The following is a 23,758-nucleotide window of genomic DNA, read 5'->3' as shown; positions in this document are numbered from 1 at the left end:
CTCACTTCCCACCTGGACCACCCTGCCTTTCTGCTTTTCTTCTGACTCTGCAAGGCAATTTTTCTTCTTATTTTTTCAGGTCTTTTGTCTTAAACAGTGTTTCTTTCAGTGGAGTAACTTAGTTCACCTACACAGACCCGGCTTCCTGTTTATCTCCTTGGTTTCTGAGGGCATCCTGGAATCCATGGCAGCCTCATTTTCTAAATGGTGGTCTTTTCCCTCCACAAAGTAAGCTCCCTCTGGCTAAGACCCTTTTTTGTTTACTTGGGCTCTCAGAACTCCTAGGCCCAACCCACTTTGGCGCCTGATGTATTTGACATATCTGAGTCCACTGACAAGCAGTCTAGCACTGGCTCCACTTCTCAGCAGAGTTGCAACTAAATTAAACCAGAACACACACCTGTCCATTCTTTTGTGATATTAGCCTGATGTGGATACAAGGGTCTCTAGTAACACGTTTCATTGCCAATTACTACGTGATGCCTTATAAGACTGTAAGCTTATTCCTTCATCAAGTGCTTTCCTCGTCAGATTTGAAGAGCAAGTGTCCCCAGTCCCCTTATTGATAAGATGGACCCTGGGGCCCTGGGACAGGACAGGCTGAGGTGACTTCCAGGAGACCAGGCCGAGTGAAGTGGGCCCACCTGCAGGCATCTGAGCTCTGGGAGATGGAAGACGACAGGCAGTGTTGGGAGGAAGGATGCTGCAGATCAAAGTCCAGCCAGACTGTCCTCCTGAGACAGCCTATAAAGAAGCCTACGGTGAGATAGGGGGCAACGGAAGAGAACTTTAGAGGCAAGTGAGGAGGTTCATATCTGAGCCCAGGAAGCAAAGCCCTGAGACAAAATCCCTGACTTGCAGAGGAATCTCTGAGACTGAGGCATTTCAGAGGAATTGGTTGAGAGGGAGGGAACTATACAAGGATCCAATAGAACCTCCCCAATACCATCCACATAAAATGGAACTGCAAGGTGTTTGTAGTGAGTTAGGTGCCAGAGTGGAGATGATCACATCCCCACTTTATGGCATAAGGACCACCACTGGCCTGAGCAGGCTTCTCCTTTTATTTTATTTTATTCTTTTCCCTTAACACCTCCAACTCCCAGTCTAGTCACTTCAATCTTAGTTACCCTCCAAAGTGTAGATTCTTCCAACTCACATTCCACACACTTCCTTAAATAATACCTAAAGTTGTGTGTGTGCTTTAGTGTGCACATAGTATTGCATTTTGCTATTAATTTTATTGTTTCATATTTTTTATTCAACATTATGGTTTTTAAACCTATTCATGTCACTGCATTTCTTCGGACCACTTTATGCTATTGCAGAGCATTCATGAATCACATTTTAAATTTCAAGTCTTCTAGTGATGCATGCTCCAAATTTTTCCCGTCACTAATGACACTGTGGTGAACATTATGTATGTTCAATATTATGGATCTGTTGAAAAACTTTTTAATATGAGGAAGACATATTTTTAACCAAGTTAGTAATAAAATATAATACAAATAATCTATTCATTTTAAATCTACTGCATTGGATTTTACCAGTAGAGTTGAGCTGTTCTGACAATGTATTACAATTGTCTATGCTAGTGCATAGAAAGCACTCAGCAAGTGTTAAACTGACTTGGTTTACATACATAATGTCCTAAATCAGAGCCTCAAAATTCATATGTAAGGAACCTTTATCCATGAGACATTATAATGTGATATAATGCTCTAGTGACCCAAAAATATCAGTGTCTTTTCTTGTAAACTTGACATAACACTAAAGAGCATATGGTTACAAGGCTTTAGAAATGTGAAGCATAAGTGGTTTTATTTTGAACCTTAGAGGATACCTAATTCACATACTTCAATTAGATAACATTGCTTTTGGATAAAGAAAGTTATTTACTTCTATAGGAATCATTAATGTCTAAGAATCTAAGTCTTCAATTTAGGGATTCTAAGGAACATTGACTCCTAAATGTAATGAGTGATAATCAGGACTTCTTGGTTTTAGAAAATGGAGTATCCTCAAGATGTAGAAGTATCTCAGATCATCCAAAGTCATCTGCAGGGACTGACTCGGGCCTCTGCGTGTTCCTCACATGGACAGACCCATCTCCACCACAGTTCAATAATCTCCAATCACTGCTGGATCCAAATGCTCTTAGGCCTACTTCACTCTAGGGCTTGACAATTGGTAGCCCAGAGACTGAATCCGTTCCATGTTTTGTTTCATAGTTGCTCTTTACAATGAGTTTGCTTCCTAAATTTAAAAATAAAGAGATTTTTCATAAGAAATGTAGATTACCAGCTTTTTATTAAAAAAATTAAGATCTGCTAAGCTTGGCGACAGTTGGTTAGAAGTGAGGAGATGCTGCGTCTGTAAGATGAAGCACGAGATTCTCCATCGTGCCATATCACAATCTCCACTCCCATTGTGTACCCAACATTGAAGTTGAGCATCTTTTGTTTGTTGTATTTATCATCTACATTCTCTCGCTGATATTACCTGCCTTCCCCTAAGAGTAATATGAGTGTTTGATGCAGAGCCTATCTTAAAAAGGAGAACATACCATGAAGAAAGAGCCATGAACAATGGTTAAGTCAGGAGACTCAGGCTTGTGTATCAGAACCCTCAGTAGTGATCTCTGTGACCTCCAACTCAGACTTCACTTCTCCGGCACTGGTAATCCTTTATGAAGTAACGGAATTGGATGATTCAGCATTTTCCAAATCAAACACTGCTAAGAAACTGATAAGTATTCCGTAAAAAAATAAACAATAAGCATGAAAGTTTTCTTCCAAAATATACTTTTAAATATATTGGCTTACAAAAACATGAAGTCTGCTTATTTTTCAGACTTTATCCTGCCAACTTTATCTTATCAATTCTTTAATTTATATCTGTAGACTGCAACTCTATGAAAATTAGCATGTCTAAATTCATACCCTTGATTCCCCTAGTACTGTTCCCACTCCCACTGCCAGAGGTTAAAATCATCAACCCTGTCACTCGAGCAGAAACCTTTGTAACATATTTGGATCATTCTTTTCCCAAATTTATTCATTCCGTCAGTTAATTCTGTCTCAGTATCAGTTATCTATTGCCGTGTAAAAACTGACTCAAAACTTAGTAGCTTAAAACAACAAACATTTTATTAGCTCACAGTTATTTGGGTCAGGTATTTGGGCTAGATACAACCATATGGTTCTTCTCTTGGTCTTACTTAATTCACTCAAGTGGCGGCATTAGCTGTGGGTTGGCGATGGCTGGTTGGTTTGGAGGCCTCAATCTTTCATTAAGCCAGCGTAGGCATCTGTATATTGTGGTCTGAAGGCAGCAAGAAAGGGCAAACACTTGAATAATGAAGACACATTCAAGTCCTTGTATACATCTCATTTACTAATGTCCTGTTGGTCAAAACATGTCAGCTAGCCAAGTCCAGAGTCAATGTGAGAGGAACCACATAGCAGTGTGAATAGAGGTGAGGCATGGTTCATTGAAGACTACTGCTGTGACAATCTTTCCCAAAATTTAAAACAAACCCCAAATACTTCTGCACTTTCTCATATCCATTGGCTCATCTAGGATCCAAGTCACTTTCATTTCTCACTTGGAAATTGCAATGGATTTCCAACTTGTCTTTCCAGTTTTCATTTCATATCTCCATAATTGCCCTAATTCGTTTTCTAAGAACAACAGATAGATTATTTAAATGTAAAAAAGATGGTCTCATTCCCTGTTGAGGACCTTCAAAGATTTATCATTTAACTTAGAATGCAGTACAGATGCCTTCCTTAGGCTAAAACACCTATATAATTTTGTTTCCATTTACCTGTACTATTCCTCTTCTTTTCACTCCGCTATTGTCACAGATGCCTTTTTTCAATTTTGTGAGGTAATCAGCCTCTTTCCAAGGATGCATATTTCCATTGCCATTTATACACATTACCTAGAATGCTCTTCCCTTAGCCTTTGCATGACTTGGCTCCCTCTGGGATCTCATTAAAGTGGCACCCTTCAATTATTCTCATTCAAACCTGGTTTGTTTCTTTTCAAGCACTCTGTGATCACAATATTTTGTTTGTGTGTGTATTCCTTTTTTACTTACTTGTTAGCTCTGTTACCCACTAGTTTATAGACACATGAGGACAGGCTTATGACCATTTTTTGCTCATTCTTTTACTTATTAATATTAATATATAGTAGAAACTCAAGAAATCTCTGTATGATGATCTGTCCAAACTCATAGCAGCATTCCCATTATAGCTAAAGAGTGGAAATAACCCAAATACCCATAAACTGATGAATGAATAAATAAAATGTGATATGCCCATACAGAAGAATATTATTCTAAAATAAAAAGGCATGAAGTACTGATACATACTATAACATGGATGAACCTTGCAAACATTATGCTAAGTGAAAGAAGCTAGACACAAAAGGCCACACATTGTATGATTCCATTTATATGAAATTTACAGAATAGGTGAATCTGTAGAGACAGAAAGCAGATTAGTGTTTGTCAGAGGCTGGATAGTGGTAGTGGTGGGGGATGGGAAATAACTGCTCATGGCTATGGGGTTTCTTTTTGGTGTGATGAAAATATTCCAAAATTAAATAGTGGTTATGATTGCACAACTCTCTTAATATACCAAAAAAACATTGAATGTGCACTTTAACTGGAAGAATTTTAGAATGTGTGAATTGTATCTCAATAAAGCTACTAAAAATTAATTCCTGGAGAATGAAACAAAATCAGCTGTAGCAATATTCACATTGATCCTGATTTTTTTCTAGATGAAGAGATGAAGTACCAACATGATTTTGAGCACAGCTGTTCCAAAACTCTTCTATCTGTTTGTTGTTTATCATTTTCATTAAAGAGGTAAAACTCTGAAAGACTAAGTGTTCTGAAACCAGAAACAGGAGGAGTCAACTTAAAAGTTCCTCTGATTGTGATGCTTAAGTCAGAGATAAAGAAAAATTACAAAATCATAGAATTTTAAACCTTGAATTTACCCTCAAGAGTATTTCATCATAAAATGCTATATCCCTGAAGATACTTTAATTGGCTACACACGCACTTCCAAATGCATTTTGGCAAACCCCAGTCAACCATTTCCAACTCACGACACAGGTGTAGAAATAGGCCTTTTCTATGATTATGAAAACTCATCTTGGCTGTCAAATAACTATCAATTATGTATTTTACCTACCTGAAGCTTGAAATTATTTGAGTCTTCAAACTGAATCTGCTCTAATTCCCTTATTAGTCAGATGAGGAAAATCAACCAGTGTGTTTAAGACATTTACCTAAGATGGTATAGCTAAAATCAAAAATCCAGTCTCTAGATTTCATTTTCTTTGTTCTTCCCCTAAATTTTGTGACCATCATTTGCAATTTCAGAACTGTAATGTGTTGCTAATAATACCCTGTTTTGGAGGGTGCTGCTGCTTACAATTTTTTGGAACAGCGGAAAAGGAATTATGTAATGGTGGTTCACTCGTCAATGCTGCATTTTTGTTGAGGCCTGATGTTGTTGAAACTACTGTTAAGCAACATCTAGCATCTTGCCACTCAAGAAAAACAGCCATCACATCCACACGATTCTCCCACCAGAAAGTACTTTTCCTAAGAAGTGTGTGAATCTTATTTCCCGCTTCCCATATTCTTTCATGTACTCTATCTTATTCTTAAGAATTTTTTAAAAAACACACGTACAAAAACCCAAAAACTCTCTGAGATAAAAATCTACTTTTCTTTCTATTTCAGCCTATCACATTATCTAGCATGTTATATACTGAATACATGGATTGAACAACCACGGTAATAGTTTATTATATGACTATGTGGCAATTAAGGGCTGTACACTGTGGAAAAGGTCTCCTCCCATGAGGGGACAATGAGATACCTAACCCTTCAAGCTGTGTTGGATCTCCACAGTTCCCTAATTTAACAACCAGCATCCATGAAGACAAGCTATCCTCTCACTGGCATGAGTCTTGTCTTTCTCCTTGACACATGTGTCATTACAATAAATGCCCAATGAATAAATACAATACAATAAATGTCCAAGTCACTGACTTGACACCTTACATTTCAAAGAGCCCACCTGACTCAGGGTCAGACCTGTAAGATACAGCGAAACTTAACAATAAGATCCATGAGTTAAATATTGAATATGGAACATGAATATAAAGATATTTGAATGCAAAATTGAATAGAAGTTTATCTAAATAAAGAACAAATGAACTAGTTTTGCTTCACAATTCTTACTGGAAGGAAGACAAATGATTATTAAATGTTATGTACACGTCATGTGACTTAGAAACAGTGTTCTCTTTAATCTTTACATTAAATGTATGAGCTAAGTGTTATTCAATCTGTACTATAGATGAAGAAATAGAGGCTCAAGAAGTTTTAATAATTGCTTAAGGTCATATAACTAGTGAGATATGTAAGTACTTTGTAAAATGTCTGACATTTTGTCATTTCTATAGTACTAAATTATATGTCTAGATTTCCTCAAACTTAGAGAAATATACAGAAGTTTAGGAATTGAGGCCAGTTCACGGTAACTTAATGAAGATAGATGAAATGATACACATCATTTGAGAATTGAAAAGATTCTTAAAGGGAAAGGAAATTTGTAAAGTGTGTTGGATTTTTTGAAATGAAATGTTCTTCATGTCCTCAGAGTTAGGTTTAGGGTTCAAAAGTAAATGTATTGTCTATTTTCTTCTCAGAGAAAGATGAAAGCCTTCCAAAAGATTGGAAAACCTGATGTTGTGAGATGTCTTGATTCCATAGTTTTGTTCTGCTGGTTTGATGCAATGCATATTTTAATCCTGTTACTTTCACATTTGTCATATGAATACAAAACTTTAATCAAAATAATCTCAAAATAGAGACATTTTTATTGAAAGTATTCACTTAATATTGTCTTCCTTGAACAAACACCTTTTCACTGTAGATAAAATCTTTCTAATTTATACATAGTTTTTTTTTCTTTTCAAGGGAAGATTCGCCCTTCACTAACATCTGTTGTCAATCTTCCTCCTTTTTTCTTCCTTTCCCCCACCCCCCAAAGCCCCAGTACATAGTTGTGTATAGTTGTAAGTTCTTCTAGTTCTTCTATGTGAGCCACTGCCACAGCATGGCTACTGAAAGACAAGTGGTGTGCCACTGAACCCAGGCCACCAATGCAGAGCATGCCGAACCTAACTGCCAGGCCATCAGGGCTGGGTCCACAGTTTGTTTTTTTATTTCACTAAAAATATTTTCACTGGTTCCAATTTGTTAACGAATTAATATTATAGGAAAAAATTGATTTAGTGACAAAAGTTTACTAAGTCTATCTTGTGTCAATGTGCATTTTGTTTTGTGTACAGATGTTAACTCAACTAAATGCAATTATTCAACATCTTATGCATTTAAACTTTGTCAAAAACATTTTAATTATCTGTCAATATTTTACCAAATAAAAATCTTACCATGTAAACTTTTACTTGTTGTCAGTATTATTTTGTGCTTATTATTTCTACCAAGTGTAACTTTTTGTATTGTGTTATTGCTGTTTTCGGTACTTCCAAGCTATATGATTCTTCAGTCATATTTTTACCTATGTGCAATTTATCACTGTCAGTTTTAAGTTTTGTTGATTACTTTAATCATAATATTTACTAGGAAATGGATAAAAGTGTTAGAGGTAATTATCATCATGTTTTCATGACAGACATTTCAAACTTTAAAAAATGATTATCCTTGGGCTTAATAAAAGAAAAAAATTCTCTTGAATTCATTTCAAGAAAAAAAATGCTTACAGCTTTAGTAATAACAAAGTAGGAATCCTGATTTCAAAAAATGTTAGAAACACACACCAGCATTGTCTGATCTATTGTGCAAGACTGATTATTCAGTTAAATAAAATAATACACATTCATTTTGCTTGAATTTATAGAAATATATATTCTATATAGTTTTTCTAAATCATGTACTTTCTTATTATGGTAAGGCATACATAACATAAAATTTACCTTTCTAACCATTTTTAGTAGTACAATTCAGAAGAATTAACATTTACAATGTTAAGTAGTCATCACCACTACCCATTTCCAGAATTTTCTCATCATCTCAGACAGACCCTCTGTACCTATTAAACAATAACTCACCATTTCTTCCTTCCTGTAGACCCAAGTAACCTCTATTGTACTTCTGTCTTTATGAATTTACTACTCTAGGTACCTCATATAAGTAGAATCATACTATATTTGCCCTTTTGTGTTTGGCTTATTACACTTAGCATAATATTCTCGAGGTTTACACATGTAGTATGTGTCAAAATTTCACTTCTTTTTAAGGCTGAATAATATTACGTTGTGTGTGTATACCACACTTTGCTTATCCATTCACGTGTTGATGGGTATTTGGGTTGTTTTCATCTTTTGGCTGTTGTGAATAACGCTGCTGTGAACCTTGGTGTACAAATCTGAGTCACTGCTCTCAATTCTTTTTGGTATATACCTAGAAGTGGAATTGCTGGATCATATCATACAGCTTTTTGAGGAACTTCCAAACTATTTTTCATAGAAGATGCACCATTTTAAAATTCACGAGGATTTCAAATTCCCCACAACCTCACCAAAACTTGTTGTTTTCTGTTTTCTTGATAAAGCCATCCTAATGGTTGTCAAGTGGTATCTCACTGTGGTTTGTCTTGCATTTTCCTCATGGTGAGTAATATTGAGCCTTTTTCATTTGTTTATTGGCCACTTAAATATCTTTGGTGAAATATCTGTTCAAGATATTTCATTTTTGTCCATTTTTGATTTGGGCTCTTTGTTTTTTTTTTGTTGTTGAGTTGTAGTATTTGTATATTCTGGATATTAACCCCTGATCAGATATATAATTTGTAAATATTTTCTCCCATTCTGTGGGTTATGTTTTACTCTCTTGCTAGTGTTCTTTGATGAACAAAGTTTTTAATTTTGATAAAGTCCAATTAAATTTTCTTTCATTGCCTGTGCTTTTGGTGTCATATCTCTGAAGTACTCATCAAATTCAACGTCATGAAGATTTTCCCCTATGTTTTCCTCTATGAGTTTTATAGTGTTAGTTCTTATGGTTAGGTCTTTGATACATTTTGAGTTAATTTTGTATATGATGTAAAGTAAGAGTCCAACATCATTCTTTTGCCATCTAGTTTTCCCACGACACTTTGTTGAAAAGACTGTTCTTTCCCCATTGAATGCTCTTTGCACCCCATGGAAAATCATTTGATAATATATGTAAGGGTTTATTTCTAGGCTCTCTGTTCCATTCGTCTACATGTCTGTCTCATGCCAATACCATATTGTTTAGATTATTGTGGATTTGTAGTAAGTTTTAAAATCAAGAAGTGTGAATCCTGTAATATTATTTTTTTTTCAAGATTGTTTTGGCTTTTCAGATTCCCTTGATATTCCACATGAATTTTAGGATGAGTTTTTCTATTTCTTTAAAAATCATCATTGAGATTTTGATAAGAATTGCATTGAATCTGCAGATTGCTTTGAGTAGCATGGAAATCTCAACTAAATTCAATTCTTAATCCATGAACACAGGGTGTTTTTCAATTTATGTCTTCTTTCATTTCTTTCAGCAATATTCCATAGTTTTCAATGTACAAGTTTTGTCTCTTTGGTTAAACGTATTTCTAAGTATTTTATTCTTTTTGATGCATTGTAAATGGAATTATCTTCTTAATTTCCTTTTCTAATTGTTTACTGTTAGTGTATAGATATTCAACTGATTTTGTATGTTGATTTTGCATCCTGCAACTTTGTTGAATTCATTTATTCTAACAGTTTTTTTTTGTGGAAGCTTTAGGAAGTTCTCCATGTAAGATCATGTCAAATGTGAACAGAAATTATTGTACTTATTCTTTTTCTATTTGGGTATTTTTCTTGCTTAATTGTTCTGGCTAGAATTTCTAATACTTGGTTGAATAGAAGTAGTGAAAGTGAGTATCCTGGTCTTGTTCCTGATCTTAGGGGAAAAGCTTCCATTCCTTCACCATTGAGTATGATGTTAAATGTGGATTTTTTATATATGGGCTTTATTATGTTGAGAAAGTTTCCTTCTATTTCTAGTTTATTGTTTCTATGAAATCTTGTTCAATCTTAAAAGGAAAAAATCTGCATCAATTGAAGTAATCATGTATTTTTTTCTTCATTCTGTTAATATAGTGTATTACATTGATGAACTTTTAAAAATAAATCCTCAAACTTAGAGAAATATGCAGAATCATGCCTGCAATCTGGGAATAAATCCCAGGTGGTCCTTTTAATATGTGCTGAATCCAATTTCCTTGTGTTTTGTTGGGGATTTTGCTTCAATATTCTTAAAAGATATTTTCTTTTCTAGTAATGTCTTTGTTTTCAGGGTAATGTTGGCCAAATAGAATAAGTTAGGAAATGTCCTTTCCTCTTCTATTTTTTGGAAGTGTTTGCAAAGAATTCCTCTTAATTATTGAAATGTTTGGTAGAACGCACCAGTGAAGCCATCTAGTCTAAGGCTTTTCCTTGTTGGAAGGTTTTTTATTGCTGGTTCAATCTTCTTACTTTTATAGGTCTACTTGGATTTTGTACTTCTTCATGACTCACTTTTCGTAAATATGTGTTTCTAAGAATTGGTCCATTTATTCTAGGTTTTCTAATTTATATAAAATTTAATTTATAATAGAGATGGGTCCCTCCCTCAGACCTGGCCAGAGGTGGCCTATTCCCAGGCAACACACCAGAGTGGCCTCCGCCTCTCCCAGTGCATCCCGGGAAAATCTTGAGTGCCTCCCTCACTGCCAGACACCCTCCACTGGCCACTGAGAAGACCATCCTCCTCCCTGGGAGGCCCGGTAAGCCATGCAGGGCAGGGACCTGGGTGCGGCAGGCCGCCACATCCCAGGTCGGGCACACATGTTGCCCGCAGCTTCTTCCTCTGTTGGGGCTGAAGACATCACTCAGAAAACTTTGGGACCCAGGGTTCTTTCCTCCAGAAGTTGTCCCCCTGAAAGTGTCCTGGCCCAGGTGGCTGGGCTGGCCAACCTCCTTTGGACAAAGCAGGCATCTGTGCACTCAGGGAGAGGGCCTATCTCATGTCCTCAATTGTGGATTTCTCCCAAGAGTCATGCCCTAGGCACTCAGAAGGCCAGGCATCCCTGACTCCAGAGAAAAGGCTGGGACCTGTTGATGGAAGGCCATGGCTGGCGGGGCCCCCGCTCCTTAGGCCTCCTGCCTGCTGGGGCCGCACTCACTGCTTTGGGCATGACTGTCTTGGCCATTCTGACTCCACTGAGCCTTTCTCCTCCTGGATGGAGTCGAAAGGTGCGGGTGTGGGATGAGGCAGAGGTTTTGTCTTTCAAGGAAGAGATGAGGCCCGACACAAACCAGCTGGCGGAGGCAGAGCCTTGACCTCCTGCCCCAGTCCGTTTTTGGCAAACGGGGCCAGACCACCACTTCCAAAGAAGGTAAGCGCCCTGTGAGCTGAGCAGAAGTGTTGAAGGGGGATGGGTGACAAAGCTGAAGCCAAAGAGAACTCAGTGCACCTTCACCTGCACTGGGCTGCCACTAGAGAGTTCCCCATCCCATCAGAGCCCCGCAGGTGGGCTCGCAACTGAGGATCTGAGGCTCCCTGGGCCACACATGCACTGTTGGCCTGACAGCTTGAACCCAAGGCCACAGAGTTCCCAGAGAACTGAGAGAGAGTAAGGCCCATGGGAGAAGTCAGGGAGGTGGGGAGGGCGTGCTCACCCTCCTCTGCTCAGATCCTGGAGGAGATTCCTGACTTGGGAATGGCTAATGCCACCTCTGCTGCCTCTGCTGCTGCAACTGCAAGTACCATCTCACACCCCATCCCCTGTCCCCCCACCACACCCACCCCTGCCCAGGGGCCAGCATCAAATGCAATGAGGGTCCCAGATCCATGGCAGGTGAGAGGCAGGTTCCCTGGTCCCCTCCATGGTGTCCCATCCGGACTTGGGTGTGTGGGAAATGGGTCAGATGCGGGTAGGGGGGCAGCAAGATAGCCAGGGAGGTGGGGGTGAGGAAGGGCCCAGAGTCCGGCTCCAAGGGAACAGTCATGGCATTCCTAAGTCTGTTGACCCTGAGACAGGTCACTCCCTCAGACCTGGCCAGAGGCGGCCCATTCCCAGGCGCCACATCACAGTGGACCTGCCTCTCTCCGTGCATCCCAGGACACTCTTCAGTGCCTCCCTCACCACCAGCCCCTCTCCACTCACCACCGCCAAGACCATCTTCCTCCATTGGGAGGCAGGGCAGGCCCAACAGGGCAGGGCCCTGGGTGTGGCTGGCCTCCACAGCCCAGGTCGGGCACACTGGTGGCTCAGTGGCTTCCTCCTCTGACGGGGCCAGCCACACCCCCCGAAAACTTGCAGGACCCAGGGCTCTTTCCTCCGGAACTTATCCCTCTGACAGGGCCCTGGCCCAGGTGGCTGTGCCAGCCAGCCTCCTTTGGACAAAGCAGGCTAGCCTGAGGGTGCTCCTCTCCCTCTGCACACTCAAGGAGAAGGCCAGAAGAGGGCCTATCTTGTGCCCTCAGTAGTGGATTTATCCCAAGAGTTGGGTGGCCAGGCCTTCCTGATGCCAGAGAAGAGGCTGGGACCTGTCTCAAGAAGGGCCTGCCCACTGGGTTCCATGCTCCCTAGGCCTCTTGCCTACTGGGGCACACTCACCGCTCTGGCATGCCTGTCTCGGCTCTTCTGACTCCACAGAGATTTTCCTGCACCTGGATGGAGTGGAAAGGTGCAGGTGTGGCATAAGGCCATGTCTTTGTCTTTCGAGGAAGAGAGGAGGTCCGGGATGAACCAGCTGGAGGAGTCAGAGCCTTGACCTCTCCCGAACCCACTTTTGGCAAACAGGGCGAGATCACCGCTTCCAAAGAAGTGAAGGGGCTGGTGAGCTGAGTAGAAGTGTTGAAGGGGAATGGGAGACACAACTGAAGCCAATGGGAACCTGGTGCGCCCTCTTCAGCTGCACTGGGCTGCCACGAGAGAGGGCCCCACCCTGTCAGAGCCCCTCAGGCAGCTCCATAACTGAGGACCCGGGGGCCCTGGTGGCCACGCATGCTCCGTTCACCTGATGGGTTGAACCCGAGGGCTCAGGGCTCCCAGAGTGCTGAGAGACCGAAGGGCGCGTGGGAGAGGTCAGGGCAGTGGGGAGGGAGCTCCCACACTCCTCTCCTCAGGTCCCCGAGATTCCTGACCTCTGAGTCACTGCCTTTGCTGCTGCTGCTGCTGCCACCACTGCCATCTCACACCCTGTCCCCCTTCCACACACCACCACCACCTCCACCTCACCCCTGCACCAGGGCCAGCACCTTGGCAGTGTGGGCTGCAGTTCCCTGGCAGGTGAGAGGTGGGTTCCCTAGTCACCTCCGTGGTGTCCCATCCGGACCCGGGTGTATGGGAAACAGGTCAGATGGATGTGGGCGGGCGGCAAGATAACCAGGGAGGCAGGGGTGAGGAAGAGCCCGGAGTCCTGCTCCAAGTGAAGGGTCCTGGTATCCCTCAGTCTGTTGACCCCGAGATGGTTCCCTCCCTCAGACCTGGCCAGAGGCGGCCCATTCTCAGTCACCACGTCACAGTGGACCCGTATCCCATAGTGCATCACAGGAAACTCTTGAGTGCCTCCCTCACTGCCAGACCCCTCCACTTGCCACAGCCAAGACCATCCTCCTGCCTTGGGATGCCAGGCAGGCCCGACAAAGCAGGGACCCAGGTATGGCAGGCTGCCACATCCCAGGTCGGACATACCACTTGCCCGCCGGCTTACTCCTCTGACGGGGCCCAAACACACCCCCCAGAAAACTTGCAGGACCTAGGGCTCTTTCCTCCGTAACTTGTCCCCCTGACAGTGTCCTGGCCCAGATGGCTGTGCCAGCCAGAATCCTTTGGAAAACCAGATGAGCCAGAGGGTGCTCCTGTCCTTCTGTGCGGTACAGGTGCACTCAAGGAAAGGGCCAGGACAGGGCCTATCTTGTGCCCTCCATCATAGATTTCTCCCAAGAATCGTGCCCTAGGAACTTGGGAGGCCAGGTCTTCCTGACTCCAGAGAAGAGACTGGGACTTGTTGAAGGAAGGGCATGCCTGGTGGCATCCCCACTCCCTAGGCCTCCCGCCTGCTGGGGCCACACTCACTGCTTTGGCATATGCCTGTCTTGGATCTTCTGACTCCACTGAGCCTTTTCTCTGCCTGGATGGAATGGAAATGTTCGAGCGTGGCATGAGGCCTTGTTTGAGTCTTTCGTGGAAGAGATGAGGCCCAGGAAGAACCAGCTGGTGGAGGCAGAGCCTTGACCTCACCCCCCAAGTCCTTATTTGGCCAAGAGGGCCAGACCACTGCTTTCAAAGAAGGGAAGTGGCTAGTTGAGTAGAAATGTTGAAGGGAGATGGGAGACATGCCAAAACATGAACTGTAGCCCTAAACCTAAACCTAGCCCTAAACCTAATAGCAAACCCTAACCCTAACCCAACAGTAAACATAAACCTAGCCCTAACACTAACCTTAACCCTGACCCCAATCCTAAACCTAGCCCTAGCCCTAACAGTAACCCTAACCCTAAAACTAACATAGGCCATAACCCTAACCGTAACTGTAACCCAAACCCTAATCTGAGGCCTAGACCTTACCCTAAACCTAGACATACACCTCACCCTAAACTTACCACTACTCCTAACCCTAACCATATCCTTAACAATAACCTTAACCCTAATCCTAACCTTACCATTAAACTTAACCCTAACCCTAGCATTAACCATAAACCTAACTCTAAACCTAACCCTATCTCTAACCCTAGCCCTAACCCTAACCCTAGCTGTAACACTAACCCTAAGCCTAGCCGTAGAACTGACTCTAAGTCTAGCCCTAACCTTAAACTTAACCCTGTCCCTAACCCTAATGAAAACCCTAACCTAGACCTAACCTTAACCTAACCCAAAATCTAAGCCTAACTCTAGCCATAACACTATCCCTAACCCTAACCTTACACCTAAAAATAACACTAAGGCTAACCCTAACCTAAACCATAACCCAAGCCCTACACATAACCCTAACCCTAACACTAACCCTAACCCTAAACTAAACCTAATGCTAACCTTAACCTTAATACGGACACTATCTAAGCCCTAACCCTAGACATAGCCCTAAGACTACTACTAATCCTATCCCTAACCCTAACCCTAGTCCTAGCCCTAGACCTAACCCTAACCCTAACCCTAGCCCTAAACCTAACCCAAACCATTACTATATCCCTAAAAAAAGCCGTAATCCTAACCCTACAACTAAACCTAGCCCTAATCCAAGCACTAATCTTAATCCTAGCCCTAACCCTAAACCTAGCCCTAAACCTAGTCCTAATCCTAATCCTAATGTTAACCCTAACACTAACAGTAGCACTAGCTGTAACCCGAACCCTAACCCAAATCTTAAGCCTGAGCCTAAGCCCTAAACTAACTCCTAAACCTAATATTAACCCTAACCCTAACCCTATCCCTAGCCTTAACTCTAACCCTGCGCTAACCCTAATTGTAAATGTAACCCTAACTATAGCCCTGGCCCTAACCCTAACCCTAATGCTAACACTAACCCTAAAGCTAACGCCACCTCTAACACTAACCCTAGCCCTAGACCCAACCCTAAACTTAGCCCTAGACCTGATCCTAACCCTAGCCACAGGCCTAACCCTAACCCTAACACTAAACCTCACCCTAACCCTAGCCCTAACCTTAATGCTTAACTCTAACCCTAACACAAACCCTACCTCCATCCATACCCCATGCCTACCCCCACCTCTAACTTTAACTATAGCCATAAGAGTAACCCTAACCCGACACCTACCCCTACCCCTAACACTAAACCAAAGCCTAACCCTAACCCTATGCCTAACCCAAACTCTAACCATAACCTAACGCTAGCCCTAACCCTATACCTACTCCTAAATGTAACCCTAATGGTAGCCTTAACCATAAAACTAGTCTTAATCCTAATGGTAGCCCTAAACCTAACCGTAATCCAAACCTGAACCATAGCCCCAAACATAGACCTGGACCTAACCACAACCCTAACGCTAACACTAATCCAAGCCCTAGCCCAAACCTAACTAAGGCCCTAGCCCTTTCCCTAACAATAACCCAAGCCCTAGCCCCAGAGCTAAACCTAATGCTAGCCATAAACATAGCCATGACAATAACCCTAACCTCAACCCTAACCCTAAGCCTAACCTTAGCCCTCATCCTAACTTCAAACCTAACTCTAAGCCTAAACCTACCCCTACCCCTACACCTACCCCTACCCATAGCACTAGCCCAAATCTTAACCCTAATGCTAACCCTAACTCTACCCCTAACAAAACCCCTAACACTAACCCTACCTTAACCCCAAACAAAACACTAACACTAACCCTAGCCCTGCCCATAGTCCTAAACCTAAACATAACCCTAACACTAAACCAGCCCTAACCCTAACCCTAACCCTAACTGTAGCCCTAACCCTATAACAACCTCTAAACCTAACCCTAGTTAACCCTCACCAAACCCTAACCTGAGCCCTAGCCCTAATGCTAACCCTAATCCTAGCAGTAACCCTAACGCTAACCCTATCCCTAGAGAAAACACTAATCCTAACCATAGCCCTAAATTTAACCCTAGCCCTAGTCCTAGCCCTTACCCTAACCCTAACTGTAAGACCTGACCCTAACTCTAACCCTAACACTAACCCTAACACCAAACATTACCGTAACCCTAACCCTACCCATACCCCTATGCCTAACCCTAACCCTAAACCTAACCCAAGCCTAAACCTAACACTAATCCTAATCCTAAGCCAGGCCATAAAATTAACCCTAGTCCTAGCCCTAACTCTAACCCTTACACAAATCTAGCACTAAACTTAAGCATAAATATTGCCCTGGGCATAACACTGAACCTAACATAACCCTAACCCTAACCAATACACACACCCTACCACTACTCCTAATCCTACCCCTAAACGTAGCCCTAACCCTAACCCAAATCTAAACCTAAACCTTCCCCTAATCCTAGGCCCTGCTCTAAACCTAACCGTAGCCCTAGCCCTAACCATAACTGTAAACCTAACCCTAACCCTAGACCTGACCCTAACCTTAACCCTAACCCTAACTCTAAACCTAAAATTAACCCTAATCCAACCCTAACCCTAACCCTAACCCTAACCCTAACTTTACCCCTAACCCTACCCCTAACCCTAATACGACCCTTAACCCTAACCCTAAACCTAAGCCAGCCCTGACCCTAACTTTAAACATAAACCTAATCTTAGGCCAAGCCCTAATCATAACCCTAGCACTAGCCCCAAAACTAAACCTAACCCTAGCCCTAACCATAAACCTAGCCCTAGTTCTAGCCCTAAACCTAATCCTAAACTTAACCCTAACCATAAACCTAGCTCTCATTCTAGCCCTAAACCTAACCCTAGCCACAGACCTTACCCGAAACCTAGCCCTGGTTCTAACCATAACCCTAAACCTAGCAATAAAAGTAACCATAGCCCTAGACTTGACCCCTATCCTAACCCTAGCCCTAACCCCAGCCCTGGTCCTAGCCCAACAATAACCCTGGCGCTAACCCGAATCCTAACTTGAACCCTCACACTAGCAATAACCCTCTCACTAACCCTAACCCTAAACCTAACCCTAATCCTACCCCTAACCCTGCTGCTACCCCCACCCTTAATGCTAACCCTAAACCTAACCCTTCCCCTAACCCTAACCTTCACCATCACCCTAACACTAACCGTAAACAAATCCTAACCCTAACCATAATCCCAACCCTAGCCCTTACCATAACTCTAACCCTAGCCCTAGCTCTAAACCCAATCCTGGCCCTAACTCTACCCCTAACCCTAACTCTACCTCTACACCTAACCATATCCATACCCCTGACCAAAAGCTTAAGACAAACCCTAGACCTAAATCTAACCCTAATCCTAGCAGTAAGCATAACCCTAAAGCAAGCCCTGCCCTAACACCGAGCCGAACTCTAGCCCTAAACCTAACCCTAGCCCTAGCCATAGACCTAACCTTAACCCTAACCCTGACCCTAACCCTAAACGTAGCCCAAGCCCTAGCTCTAAAGCAAACCCTAACCCTAACCGTTACTCTAAACCGACCCATATCCATACTTCTAACCCTAGGGCTAACCCTAACCAAACCATAAGCTTAAACTTAACTCTAATCCTAAGCCTAACCCTAACACTAACCCTAACCCTAGCTCTAACCATAACACTAACCCTAGCATAGCCCCAACACTAACCCTAACACAAACCCAAACTATAGGCCTAAATCTGACCCAAATCCTAACCCTAACCATAAAATAGCTCTAACCCTAACCCTAATCCTAGCCCTAACCCTAACCCTAGCCCTAGCCCTAACACTAAACCTAACCCTGGTCCTAACCTTAACCCAAACCCTAACCATAACACTAACCCTACCCAGGCACTAACTTTAACCCTAAACCCAACCGTACATTAACAGTAACCCTAACACAAACCCTAACTCTAGCCCTAAACATAACGCAAACCTTAATCCTAACCCATATCCTAACATAACCATAACCTTAACCCGAATCCTATCCATAACCATAATCCTAGCTCTCACTCTAGCCCTACACATAGCCCTAACCCTAATCCCAGTCCTAACCCTACCCCTAAATGTAACCCTAACTGTAGCCCTGACACTAAGCCCAGCTTTAAGCCTATCACTAACCATCACCATAAACCTAAACCTAACTCTAACCATAGCCCTAACCCTAACCCTAACTCTAAACTTAACCTAACCCTACACCAAAACAACCCTAACCCTAACACTAGCCATAACTCTAACGGTAGCCTTAACCCCCCCCCCACTTAAACCTAAATGTAACCGTAACCCTAACCCCTGACTTAAACCTAAAGATAACCCTAACAATTGACCTAACCCGAACCCTAACCCTAACCCTAGCCCTAACCCTAAATGTACCCCTAACCCTAAACATAACATTAGCCCTAACCCTAACTTTAGCCCTAACCCTAACACTAGCCTAACACTAGCCCAATCCTAACCCTAACGTAAAACCTTGTGCTAGGCCTGGCCTTAACCCTACCCCTAACCCTAACCCTAAACCTAACCCTAGCCCTAACACTAATGCTAACCCTAACCCATAACACTAACCTTAACCCTACACCTACATCTACCCTTACCACAACCACTACATCTAAACTAACCGTAAACCTAAGCCTAACCAAATCACTACCCATAACCCTAACCCTAACACAACCCTAGCCATAACCCAAACCCTAACACTATCCCTAACTCTAACACTAACACAACTGTAACCCTAACCCTAAACCTAATCCTAGCCATAGCCTTAACCTTAACAGTAGCCCTAGCCCTAACACTAACACTTACTTTAGCCCTAACCCTCACCCTACACCTAAACCTAACACTAACACTTACTCCAACCCTAACCCTAAACCTAACCCTAAGCCTAGCCCTGACCCTAGACCTGACCCTGACACTAACCCTAGCCCTAACACTAAACCTAGCCATAGCCATAGACCTAAACCTAACCCTAGCCCTAGCCCTAACCATAGCCGTAGCCCTAACCCTGGGCCTAACCATAAGCCTAACTCTAGTCATGGACTTAACTCTAACCCTAAAGCTAACCCTAATCATAATCCTAGCCCTAGCCCTAATGCTAAACCTAGCCCTAGCCTTAGAAGTAACCCAAATCATAACCCCTAAACATAACCCTAGCCTTAAAACTAACCATAACTCTATCTTGAACCCAACCTTATCCCTAGCCCTAGCCAAGCCATAACGCTAATCCTAAGCATAATCCTAGAGCTACCCCTAACCCTAAGCCTAACCCTAGCCCTAACACTAACCAAATCCCTATCTCAATCCCTAGTACTAGCGCCAACCCTAACCCTACCTCTAAACCAAGCCATAACCCTACTCCTAACACTAACACTGACCCTAACACTAACCTTAGCTCTAAACCTAAACCTAACTCTAACCCTAAAACCCTAACCTTAACGCTACACCTAGCCATAGAACAAACACTCACTCTAGCCCTAGACATGACCCTAACACTAGCCCTAGCCCTTAACCTAACCCTAGACCCAGCCTTACCCTTACCCCTACTCATACCCCTAGCCTTAACCCTAACCCTAACTATATCCCTAAATCTAACCCAACCCCTAACCCTAACACTAAGCCTAGCCCTAGCCCAAGCCCTAGCCCTAACCATAACACTAGCACTAACTTAGCCCTGGCCCTACACCTAACCCTAACCCTAAATATAGCACTAACCCTAACCCTTCCCCTACCCCTACGCATACCCCTACACCTACTCATATGCCAAAACTTAACCATAATCCAAACCCTAAACCTACCCTTGCCCCTATCCCTAACACTAACCCAGCCCCTAACGCTAACCCTAACCCTAATCCTAGCCCTAGCCATAACCCTAACCCAAGCCCTAACCTTAGCCCTAAACCTAAGCCTATGCCTAGCCCTAACGATAACCCTAGGTCTAATAGGAGCCCTAACCCTAACCCTAACCCCAACCCAAGCAGTAACCTTAACCCTAACTCTAGACCTAACCCTAACCCTAACGGTTGAACTAAACTTAACCCACACAATAACCCTAAACCTAACCCTAGCCCTAAACCTAAACCTGCCCTTAAACCTAAGTGTAACTCTAGCACTAAACCTAACCCTAGCCCTAACCCAAACCTTAGTCCTCACCTAAACCTACCCCTAGCCTAACCCTAGCCCTAATCCTAACCCGAAGCTAAAACTTAGCCCTAGCCCTAACCATAACCCTAACTTTAACACTAACCTGAGTCCTGGCCCTAATGCTAAGACTAACACTAACCCTAACCTTAACCTTAGTGCTAACCCTCACTCTAACCCAAAACCTAGACCTAGCACTAACCATAACACCAACCATAATGCTAACCCTCGCCCTGGCCCTAACCCTAACCTAATCGTAAGCCTAAACCTATCCTTAGCCATAACTCTAAGGCTAACCCTAACCTGTAACCCTAACCCTAGCCTTAGCACTAACCCTGACCCTAACCCAAAACCTAGACCTAGAACTAACCGTAACACTAACCATAATGTTAACCCTCGCCCAGGTCCTAACCCTAACCTAATCATAAACCTAAACCTATCCTTAGCCATAACCCTAACCTGTAACCCTAACCCTAACGGTACACCTACCCCTACCCCTAATACTACCCTACTGCTAAACTAAAGCCTAACCCAGAGCCTAACCCCACCACTAGCCCTAACTCTAGCATAACACAAACCTATCTATAATGCTAACCGTAATGATAAGGCTAAACATAGTCCTAAATCTAATGCTAACTCTAACCCTACATCTAGACCTACCCCTTCCCATATCCATGACCCTACTCTAATGTTAATGCCAATCCTAACCCTAAACCGACCCATGCCACTATCCTTAACACGGACACTTTGCAAAACCCTAACACTAACCCTAACCCTAACCCTACCCCTATCCCTACCCCTAACCCTAACCCTAATCCTAAGCCTACTCTAACTCTAACCCTAGCCCTAGCCATAGCCCTAGCTGTAACCCTAAGCATAAACCTAGCCCTAACCCTAACCCTAACCCTAACCCAAGCCTTAAACCTAACATTACCACAAAACCTAACACTAACCCTAGTCATAACCCTAACCCTAGCCCTAATCGCAACCCTAGGCTTAAACTTTACCCTAACCCTAACCCTAGACCTACACCTAACTCTACACCTGACACTGACACAGACCCTAACTGTAATGCTAACCCTAACACAAACCCGAGCCCTGGTCCTAACGCTAACCATAAACCTAATGCTAACACTAACCCTAGATCTAACCCTCACCCTAACCTGAAACCTTGCCCTAGCTCTAACCATAACCCTAACCCTAACGCTTACCCAAGCCCTGGCCCTAACCCTAACCCTAACCCTAAGCCTAACCCTACGCTAACGCTAGACCTAACCCTAACACTAAACCTAACCCCATTACTAACCCTAACCCTACTTCATGTCTTCCCCTACCCATTACCTTAACCCTATACCTAACCGTAACCCTACCCTTAAACCTAACACTAACCGTACCCCTAAACCTAACCCGAACACTAACTGTAACTCCAGCCCTAAACCTAGCCCTAGACCAAGCACTTATCCTAGCCCTAGACCTGATCCTAACCCTAGTCATAGTCCTAACCGTAACCCTAGCTCTTACCCTAAACATACCTTTAAACAGAGCCCTAAACCTATCCTTATCCCCAACACTTGCCCTAACTCTAACACAAGCCACAACCTAACCTGAACTCTACCACTAGCTGTAACCCTAACCCTAGCCATAACCCTAGCCCTAGAGATAACACTCACGCTAGCCCTAGACCTGACCATGACTTTATGCCTACACCTAACCCTAACCTTATCCCTAGACCTAACCCTAACCCTAGCCAGAGCCCTACAGCTACCCCTAGCCAGACCTCTAACCCTAACCATAACCCTAGACATTAACCCTAATCCTAAACCTTGCCCTAACCCTAGCCCTAACCCTAACCCTCCCCCTAAATCTAACCCTAACACTAACACTAACCCTAACACTAAACCTTGCCCGAATCCTAGCTCAACCCTAACCCTCGCCCTAAGCATCACTCTATCCCTAGCCCTAACACTAAGTCTAGTCCTAAGAATAAACCTAATTATAACCATAAACATAACGATAAACCTAGCCCTAACCATGGCCCTAACCCTAACCCTAAACCTAGTCCTAGCCCTAACCATCCCCTGAAGCAAACCCTAACCTTAAAACTGGAACTAACCCTAAATCTCCCCCTCAGCCTAACCCTAACCCTATCCCTAACCTTAACCATAACCCTGACCCTAACCGTAACCCTAACTGCAGCCTTAGACCTTACCCTCACCCTAGCCCTAATGCTAACCTATCGACAGCCCTAACCCTAACCCTAACCCTAAACCTAGCCATAGACATAGCCCTAACCTGAACCCAAACCTTAACCCTAAACTTTACCCTAGCCCTAATCCAAACCCTACCCCTAAACCTAACCGTAACTCTAGCCCTAACACTAACCCTAGCCCTAACCCTAACCCTAAACCTAGCCATAGACATAGCCCTAACCTGAACCCAAACCCTAACCCTAAACTTTACCCTAGCCCTAATCCAAACCCTACCCCTAAACCTAACCATAACTCTAGCCCTAACACTAACCTTAGCCCTAACTGTAACCCTAAACCTAAACGTAATATTTATCCTAACCCTAACCATACCCCTATCTTAACTCTAACCCAAGCCTAACCCTAACCTTAACCCTGACCCTAACCAAAAGAGTATCCCTAGCCCTAACTGTATCCCTAGCCCTAACCCTAAGCCTCGACCTAGCCTTAGACTTAACCCAAACCATAAACCTATCCCTAACTCTAGCACTAAAAATAACTGTAACCCTTTCCATAACCTTAACGTTAGCTCTAGCCCAGCCCTAACACTAATCAGAAACTTAATCCTAGTGCTAGCCCTACCCTAACCCTAACCCAAGCCTAACTGTAACCAAATCCAAATCCCTATCCCTAACACTAACTCTAGCAGTAACCCTAACCCTACACCTAAACTTAACGCTAACCCTAGCCCTAACCTTAACACTGGCCC

The sequence above is a fragment of the Diceros bicornis genome, chromosome 28, assembly GCF_020826845.1.
Source record: "Diceros bicornis minor isolate mBicDic1 chromosome 28, mDicBic1.mat.cur, whole genome shotgun sequence".
NCBI classification, from domain to species: Eukaryota; Metazoa; Chordata; class Mammalia; order Perissodactyla; family Rhinocerotidae; genus Diceros; species Diceros bicornis.
Note: the sequence above shows the minus strand (reverse complement) of the source record.